We start from the raw sequence: 9,811 nt of genomic DNA on the forward strand, positions 1-9,811 counted from the left end.
CTGAAATGATGCTGATTATGAAAATAATATATTAGATTATAGTTGGAAAGATGCCAATTACAGTGGCGCTACCTTAAAACATACAGTTAAATCAGTTGGCCAAACATTTATTTTAATCTTTAAACATCTTTCAACGATGCTACATCAAGCATTTTTATTTTAAAGTATTTTTAAGGAATTGGAAACACTTTTTTTCCCTTTTTTTAATATCCCAATCTTTAATGTAATGCTATAATTTGTTATGTTTTTTTCGATGACTTGATGAACTTGAATTTGAATTTTGTCCAGATATTCCGATTCTGATTGTTTGCAATACGTGGTGGGATTTGGTGGTCTGTGACCTCCAGATGCTAAATATTGTTCATATTTTTTTAATAATTGGACATTTCAACAAGAAAGGGATTCAGTCTAAATGCGTGATTTTGTGGTAAAATGGAACTAACAAGCATACTTTTTACCATAACGTTTTATTGGTTACGATCTTTTTATGGACACACTCAACTCGATATGATAGTGAATCAGTGTTCGGACAATATTTTGGTTTCGGATAATGTTGTCAATGGCAAAGTTTACCAGGTTTCGGATAATGTTGTCAGTGGCAAAGTTTACCAGTGTTCGGACAGCAATTGGATTGTGGAAAGTGTTGAAATTTATCCACCTTGTATAGTAACCTAATGTAACTTCATCAACTTCAATTGTTTTACATCAAAGAGAAACTATAATTCACTATATTTTATGAAAAGTAATGACAAATTCCTGTCAATTTGTTTACTTTTATATGGGGATGTATATCCTTGTCCAGGACCTACTGCTGATAATGTTGACTGTAAAACACGTGATAGTGAGTACAACATTTTCAAAAACCGTGGACTTCACTTTCTACATGCTAACGTTACTATCCAAGGTTGAGAATACGTCTATTGGCACAAAACTCCCGTGCAGCATGTATTGGAATATCAGAAACATGGCTCGATGAAACTGTTTCAGATTCTGAAATTAAGATCCAGAACCATAACATTGTTCGTCGCGATAGAGGTGGTGGTGGAGTCTGTCCATTCATTCATAATGCATTGGCGTTTGACATCCGAAGTGATGTCCTTCATGAAAACTTGGAAGCTATTTGTGCAGAGATTCTTCTTCCGAAGACCAAGTCTATACTCGTAGGCATCGTCTATCGACCTCCGAGACAGTTGAAATTTCTGGAATTTCTTTAAGCTATGTGTTCTAGTTTACCTCAGTTTATGGAATAAGAAACTCTTATATAAGGCGATTTAAACATTGATGTTGTACCCGAAATAAATCAAAGTGTGCATTATTTCCCAATGTTTGCTCCTTTCTCAATATGTTTCATTTCGAACAGTTAATTAATACATCCACTAAAGTTGGACATTCATCGTTTACTACAATAGATCGCATTATTGTTTCAGACTCGGAAAATATTTCTCATTCAGGTGTTATAAATACATGTTTTAGTGACCATTTTTCTACATATTGCACAAGGAAAGTTTATAAAAAAATATATTGGAAAACATAACACTATTATAGCACTTTCTTTGAAACGCAACAATAAAGATTCACCAATCATTACTGGCGATTGACTGGACACCTGTGATACTTTGTGATTGTGTTCGAAAAGCATGGACTATTCTAAGGCTATATTTTTTAATGCCATTGATAATATTGCTCCCGTTCGTGAAATGCGTATTAAACGGAGGACAGAACCTTGGATTACTCCAGACATTATTAAGTGTTTAAATGATCGTGATAGTGCTTTTCATGTGTATAGGAAACACAGAACTGGAGAAAATTTTGCTAACTTTAAATTACTACTAAGAAACAAAGCCAATGATTGTATTTTTAATTTGTATTTTTAAAGCTAAAAGAATTATTTAAGTGAATCTTTTGAAAATCATAAAAATGATTCTAAATCCTTATGGAAATCCTTAAAGGAACTTTGTCTACCTTTAAAAAAAGGCAATTTATCAACTGCATGCAACATTGGTCTGAAAATAAATGATGAAATCTATTTAGATAAATTCGAGGTTGCTGAAAAATTTCATATATTTTTTTGTACTGTTGCATCTAATCGTACTGCAAAACCACATGCATCAGTGAACCGATTTGGCAAGCTGCTTAGCGGTTTGTATCTAATTTGTATTCATCAAAAGGCATTACACCTAGTAGTTATTTGTTTTCATTGATGTCAGAAAATAGTATTTTAAAGTATTTAAATAAGCTAGGGGAAAATATATATACTGGCCTAGATGGCATTCCATCTCGTTTTGTTAGGAAAAGTGCAACAATTATTACTTTTACTTTAACACATATTGTAAATTGTACATTTATACAAGGTACTGTTCCAGATGATTTGAAGGCTGCTAGAGTTGTTCCTCTTTTTAAAAAAGGATGATAAAACTGAAGTAGGTAATTACCGGCCTGTGTCTATTTTAAGTATAATCTCAAACAAATTTAAAAGTGTTGTATTTGACCAAATGTGTACTTATCTTAAAGAAAATGATTTATTATATAAATTTCAATCTGGCTTAAGAGTTGGTTTTTCAAATGGATCTTCAAAAAGCTTTTGACACAGTAGACCATTTAGTTCTTCTTATGAAATAAGCAACCATGGGTCTTAGTCCTGATGTTTTACAATGGTTTCAGTCATACCTTTCTGACAGGCAACAACTTGTTGATGTATCTGTTTTTTTCTTTTTTAGTGGTAAGGTTACTTGCGGTGTTCCCCAGGGATCCATCTTGGGGCCACTACTGTTCTTAATATATGTGAATGATATGCAGGCAGTGGTTAAAAATACACTTCTTCTGTATGCTTATGATTATGCCATTCTTGTCACATTCTTGTTGCAGGTAAAAAACAGGTATTTCGATGAAAAAGAACTGACCGATGAATTACAGTCTGTCAGTCAATGGTTAATTGTCAATAAACTAGCTCTTCATTTAGGTAAAACAGAGACAACTCTATTTGGTTCTAAACCTAGGTTCACTTAAAGTCAGGTGCTTCTGTCAATTTAAGTTGTAATGGTACTCATATTCAGTCAAATTCTTCAGTCGACTATCTTGGTGCTACACTGGATCAGTCTCTGTCTGGGGATTCCATGGCTAGTTCTGTTGTTAAAAAGTCCAATTCAAGGTTAAAGTTCCGGTAAAGAAAACGTGATTTTCTCTCATTCCACACTACGTAACTTCTGGTCATGGCTCTAATCCAATGTCATTTTGATCACGCATGTTCTTTTTGGTATCATGATTTACTAAATTTTTTAAAGATAAACTCGGGTCAAACGAAATTAATGAATACGATTTGTCATCAATTTGTCATAGGTCACATATAGGTAATGAACATTTTAATGATTTGAATTGATTACCTGTTCAAAGGAGAGTGGAACCAACTACCCTTTGTCATGTTTTCATAATAAAAAAACGGTTTGGCTCTTGAATATATGAGTGAAAGCTTTGTTCCCTCTGACACTCTTCATTCATACATGACTAGGTCAAATTATAGTTGGTGCTATATTTTACCAAAAGTCAAAGGTTTTGGTGCTAAATCTTGTGCGCTTGTGTTCTGTGGAACAAACCTCCTTCCTCTTTAAGGAATATTTCAAGTTTATCTAATTTTAAGTTTTCAGTTAAAACCCATCTTCTTAATATGTTATCACCCTTTTAGGTCTATATAGTAAGATTTGAATTGATCCACATTTTACTATGTCTTCTTTTTATGCTAAAAATTGTCTTTTATTCCTCAAATCTGTGATATTAATCTCATGTCTCTCTATGTCAATATCATCAATTTCAAAGGACCACAATGGAAATAAGAGATTAAGTTCTCTTTTATATGAAATCCTTGGTATGATGTTATTGACATGGTTTGTATTTCTCATACATGTTTTATTGTTTTACGGTTTTATCTTGTATGTAGATGTTGTATCATTATACTGAAATAAATCTATCTATCTTTCGATCTATCGATCTATCTATCTATCTATCTATCTATCTATCTATCTATCTATCTATCTATCTATCTATCTATCTATCTATCTATCTATCTATCTATCTATCTATCTATCTATCTATCTATCTATCTATCTATCTATCTATCTATCTATCTATCTATCTATCTATCTATCCATCCATCCATCCATCCATCCATCCATCCATCCATCCATCCATCCATCCATCCATCCATCCATCCATCCATCCATCCATCCATCCATCCATCCATCCATCCATCCATCCATCCTCCATCCATCCATCCATCCATCCATCATCCATCCATCCTCCATCCAATCCATCAGCCATCCATCCATCCATCCATCCATCCATCCAGCCAGTCCTCCATCCATCCATCCATCCATCCATCCATCCATACATCCATCCATCCATCCATCCATCCATCCATCCAGTCCATCCATCCATCCATCCATCCATCCATCCATCCATCCATCCATCCAGTCCATCCAGCCCATCCATCCATCCATCCAGCCAGTCCATCCATCCATCCATCCATCCATCCATCCATCCATCCATCCATCTATCTACGTGTCAATCTAGTTTGAAATATGTTCATTATAATGAAATTTGGGGAAAATGTGTATGCAAACAATGTCTTTTTAAAACTAATTCGTATTTCATCAAGTAAAACATCTAAGTGTGCATTTTTTTAAACCATTTGCCTGTTCATTGTCGAAAATTTACCCTATATGAACACAACAAAACACCAATTGCATCAGTAGGAAGTCACCAAAAGACTCTTAATTTGTCGACAATGACCATGCTATTAGACACAAGAAAGTGTACAGGCCAGATGATAACCGATCTAACGAACATGATACATTTAAGAAAATAAAGCATTGTGCAAGATAAATGCGTGTAAAATAAAACGTGATTAATACCATTTGCATTTGATTGCTTCAGTTACACTGGCATGAACATTGATGCTGTTCCATTTATAATAAAATGCAATCAGAAACTATGCATTGTACACGAATCCTCTATCCAAACGCATGTTAATCAGAAACAAATTGGTTAAGCTACCCTAACATTGTTCCAAATGCAATCCAAAGCTGGTTTACTTTAATGTAAGCTATCATCATCATCACCTTTAACAACATCATCATGAGAAGCAGCATTACCATTATCATTATCACAACCACAACCACCACCAAGACCAACACCACCACCAAGACCACCATCATCATCATCATTATCTTCATCATCATTATCATCGTCATCATCGTCGTCGTCATCTGTATCACCATTGGTAATCATTAGTATTATAAGCAGCGCATCAGTATATTCAACCGTAAAATTTATCCATATTATGAATTGTACACGCATTCACAATAAACTTGCTTGACAATATGAGTTAATATCACACATAATATTGGTTACCGTGTTATAGCCTTAACAGATTACATTTGTATCTCCTTTATTGGGCTGAACTAATGTATATTATGACGGACAAAAGATGATGACATGAAAGTTTCAATGATGATAGCGATGATAATAGTCGAGATAAAATCACGATGGCAATGACGAAAAACTAAGTTTTTATAGCTGAAATAAAGCGCCGTTGGCTCTGTTATCCCGCATGTTTTTAAAGTATTGAATAACGTTGCACCACGTAATATAAGTTAAATGTGTCTATGGCTAACACTGCCTAAAAAGCTTCTTTTTTAAAGTCGAAGTTAATATTAAAGGTAATGCTAAAATATCGTGTGAATACTGAATAAAATTGTACGCAATCGAATCTCTCATTGCAATAAACGAAATCAAATTAACTTTTTATTTTGTTTGTTTTATGTTTTTTAGTTTACCCATACATATTATTTCTGGTATAAATTAATTTTATAAGAAATACACATACACATTTGGGTATATTATAAATTAAGTAACATTGAAATATACCATCGCAGAGTAAATCTTTTGTTTTGCATATTCCTCGAATTTAATCGGATTCATTTGGCAACACAGTTATATATAACGCCAAATAATCTTGCGGTAACATATACAAAAAATGCAATAAGTAATGATATGAATACTGATAAATAATATTATTGAATTTGTAGTTCATAAATGGGCGAAATGTATAATGTTTAATGTTAGGCGATAAAAATGGCATATGCAAACAAATAAAGAACAATGCCTACAAGTTTGAATGTTGTTCATTAAAAGGTGTACGAGACCACCTACTTTAAAGGTTTTGTAGACAAATATATTGAGGAAGAAATGTACGAAGATCTCCATGATGATATCAGTATATCTCCTTTACTTCTTAGCCATACTTGTAAGTTGTATTTTGTTCATTCTTGGCGCGTGCGAAACTAAATTGTAGGCTTGCTTTTCTTCCTTTTTATGATCCCCCAAAAGATTTGGGGGGGGGAGCATATAGTCGCCACTTTGTGTGTCCGTCCGTCCGTCCGTGTGTCCGTCCGTGTGTCCGTCCGTGCACAATTTTTGTCCGGGCTATTTCTCAGCAACTAATGACCGGAATTCAATGAAACTTTATGGGAAGCGTCATAACCAAAAGGAGATGTGCATATTATCAGCGGGTTCTGGTCGTATACTTTTTCACAGAGTTATGGCCCTTTGAAATTTTCCATTTACTGTACATATAGTGCAATTCTTGTCCGGGCTATTTCTCAGCAGCTAATGACCGGAATGCAATGAAACTTTATGGGAAGCTTCACTACTAAGAAGAGATGTGCATATTATCAGCGGGTTCTGGTTTGATGATTTTTCACAGAGTAATGGCCCTTTGAAATTTTCAATGAACTGTACATATAGTGCAATTCTTGTCCGGGCTATTTCTCAGCAACTAATGACCGGAATTCAATGAAACTTTATGGGAAGCTTCCTTACCAAGAGGAGATGTGCATATTATCAGCGGTTTCTGGTCGGATGATTTTTCACAGAGTAATGGCCCTTTGAAATTGTATATAAAAAATGCTTGTCCCCCCAACTACTGTGCCTCAAGACGTTTCCTTTCATCTGAATATATAGTGCAATATTGTGACAACTTTGAAAAAACTTTGGGGATCATCACCCGTCTCCGACGGTTTCTTGTTTCTTCATATTTTTTATCACTTGCAGCAGGTGAAATCAAAACAACATAATTAACGCCCGTCAAGAAAAACAGCAACATGACACATTTAAGGAACATCCGTGGCGAGCGGGCGATTGATCGGCGTCGAGAAGAGCGATGTTCGCTCCATACTTCAATTAGTTTAAATAAAAATAAATAACTTGCAAACATGTTAATAGTCATACAATCCGTTCTAAGTTCAATATTTAGCCAAGTCATATTAAGCAAATCTGAGTTATGTCCCATGAAATAAAACATGTATAATTATAGCTAAATTTTCCGCTCTCTAACTCAGATTATTTACATCAGATCCTCCTGAAATTGGTGTTTACGTGTGTTGGCATTTAATCTCCACAAAGTTTTCTAACCACCTAATTACATGAAGACATTCTAAAATATGACTCTATTCTGACGTCAGCCATTCCGTTATTAAATGCGAATTGGCCATTTGCAATGTAGTTTATTACATATTAATAAATTTTCATAATTTAAAACGTGGAACTAAGATTGAAATTTTTATAAAATGATTTAAAAGTGTATGAAGTTACAAAAGATAACGCCTAAAATATGTTATATTTAAAATAAACTTAGACAGAATAAGTATCAAGTGAATGGTATTATCAAAGTGCATTTAGATACCTTACTATAATCAGAGGGGGTAATCACGTGACAAACAAGATGGCGACGTCCATTCCGAGGCAGGTATTTTTCGTCGTTTTATACCCTTTATTACTTGTGTTATTTTTTTTATTCCGCTCACTTTCCAGCCAGATTAGGAGGAAAGTTACTACCTTTTATTTCATAGTAATATTCGCTTTATATCTCAACCTTTCTCGGTGCGAAATTTCTTAGCGAGATGACCTAATTAGAGCTCCACTAAGACTATTTGCCGGGAGTAAAGTCGAGATATAAAGCGAATTTAAATACGAAATAAACGATAATCACCTTTTAACTGATATCACGACCATTAATTACGCGCGCCACCTCTTTTTTGAGATGCATTAATAAATGAGCCAGTGCTACTTCCGAGGTGGCGCTCAGGCCCGGATTTTTTCAAATTTAACAGAAAATTTTACATGGCGATTACGTTATATATATATTTTTTTGCAACATATTTCGCATTATTTTAAAAATCGACGAATGCAGTGCTATTCAGCGATTAAAAATTCATCCAAAGATGTACAGAAACATACAATCACAACCCATTTGAAAATGTGAGGACCTTTATAAGTTGTGTCATGGTAGATTTCGAAAAAGCAAATCGATGGCTTTTGCCCGTGTGACGAGCAAATTCCCAGCCAATTAAATCGCTCATTACATTTAACGATTGTATTGAAACTGTACAAGTTAATGCGTACAAAAAACCATCGGCTTCTAGCCGATCTAATAAATACATTTGCATTTTTCATACAGAGATGGAGCCAATGCCAATGAGGTGGCGCTCATAAAAGGAGGTGGCTCCAATGCACATTTATAGCTTTTTTAAGTGCTATATTTTATGTTATGGTTTATATTATGTTTACAAGACTTACATTATTTTGTGTAAGTTGACTACTTCAGCGCATTTGAGTCGCGTGCGTTTTTAATTAGAAAAAGAAGTTATCTAATAATTTCTTGATGGTTTTAGACGTTCATCTTTGTAAGAAAAGAACATTTAACATGCATGATACAAAAAACTTAACGGACAATACCGAGCTATCTTCATTTTTTGGGAGTTGATCGTGGGGAAAAAACATTTATGAGCCTAATAAAGATTCGTTGACCTTGGCCTTTTAGTAAATTAAGCATTTGGATTACGGGACATAAATCATCGTTTCAAAAAGAAGTTGTATCTTATATTTATTTCGTGAATTACCATACTGTATACAAATATTGCGGTTGATGAATTATTTTGAGAATGTTGAATATTAAGTTATTGGTTTTATTGAGTATTACAAATGTTGGGTATATATCGTACAATATATTTTATTCATATTGGTTGATCTGTTATATATTTTAAAAAACTTATTTACTATAGAATGTGTTCATGTTCTGAAAAGATTTTGGCCTTTGTATGTTCGTTGAAAAAAAATCATTATCTACCAAATGGACGTCATGTGATAATGCCATTGCGATACGACTGTAAATTGATACATCCTGAATTGGCGTTTCCTCGTATCATTAGAGCCAACTCCTAAGCATTGGCTCCATCTCTTTTGGAAAAATTCAAAATTATCTACTAAGTCGGAAAGAAGCCAATATGTTTGTGCATGCAGCATGTAATGTATGTTGTACGCAATAGTTTGATGTCGTCAGCGATTAATTTGGGTGGAAATGTTCTCGTCACACAGGAAAAACTCATCGAAATGCTTTTTAACACTCTACCATGCCACAACTTATAAAGGTTATCACGTTTTTAAATGTGTTTTGAATGTATGCTCCTGTACATTTTTGGTTGAATTTATCTTCGCTAATTCGCACTACATTGCCCGATTTTAAAAATAATGCGAAATATGTTGAAACAAACCCATACAAAACCTAATCACCCTGTAAAATTATCCATGACATGTGAAAACATCCGGGCTCGAGCGCCACCTCGGACGTTGCATTGGCTCATTTATTAATGCATCTTAAAAAAGAGGTGGCGCACGTGATTAACGGCCGTGGATATGGCTGCAAAGTGAGCGTCATTTAAGAAATAAACAGAAGTAAACAAAGGTATAAAACGGCGAAAAA

The 9,811-nt window shown here is 34.2% G+C and overlaps 1 protein-coding gene across 2 annotated transcripts in view; it reads left to right on the forward strand.

Moving 5' to 3' along the window:
- Window positions 1–9,811, forward strand: part of LOC127867884 (insulinoma-associated protein 1a-like) — a 499,447-nt gene that overhangs the window by 248,110 nt on the left and 241,526 nt on the right. The window lies entirely within an intron of this gene.

Source organism: Dreissena polymorpha, chromosome 2 (genome assembly GCF_020536995.1).
Source record: "Dreissena polymorpha isolate Duluth1 chromosome 2, UMN_Dpol_1.0, whole genome shotgun sequence".
In the NCBI taxonomy this organism is placed as follows: domain Eukaryota; kingdom Metazoa; phylum Mollusca; class Bivalvia; order Myida; family Dreissenidae; genus Dreissena; species Dreissena polymorpha.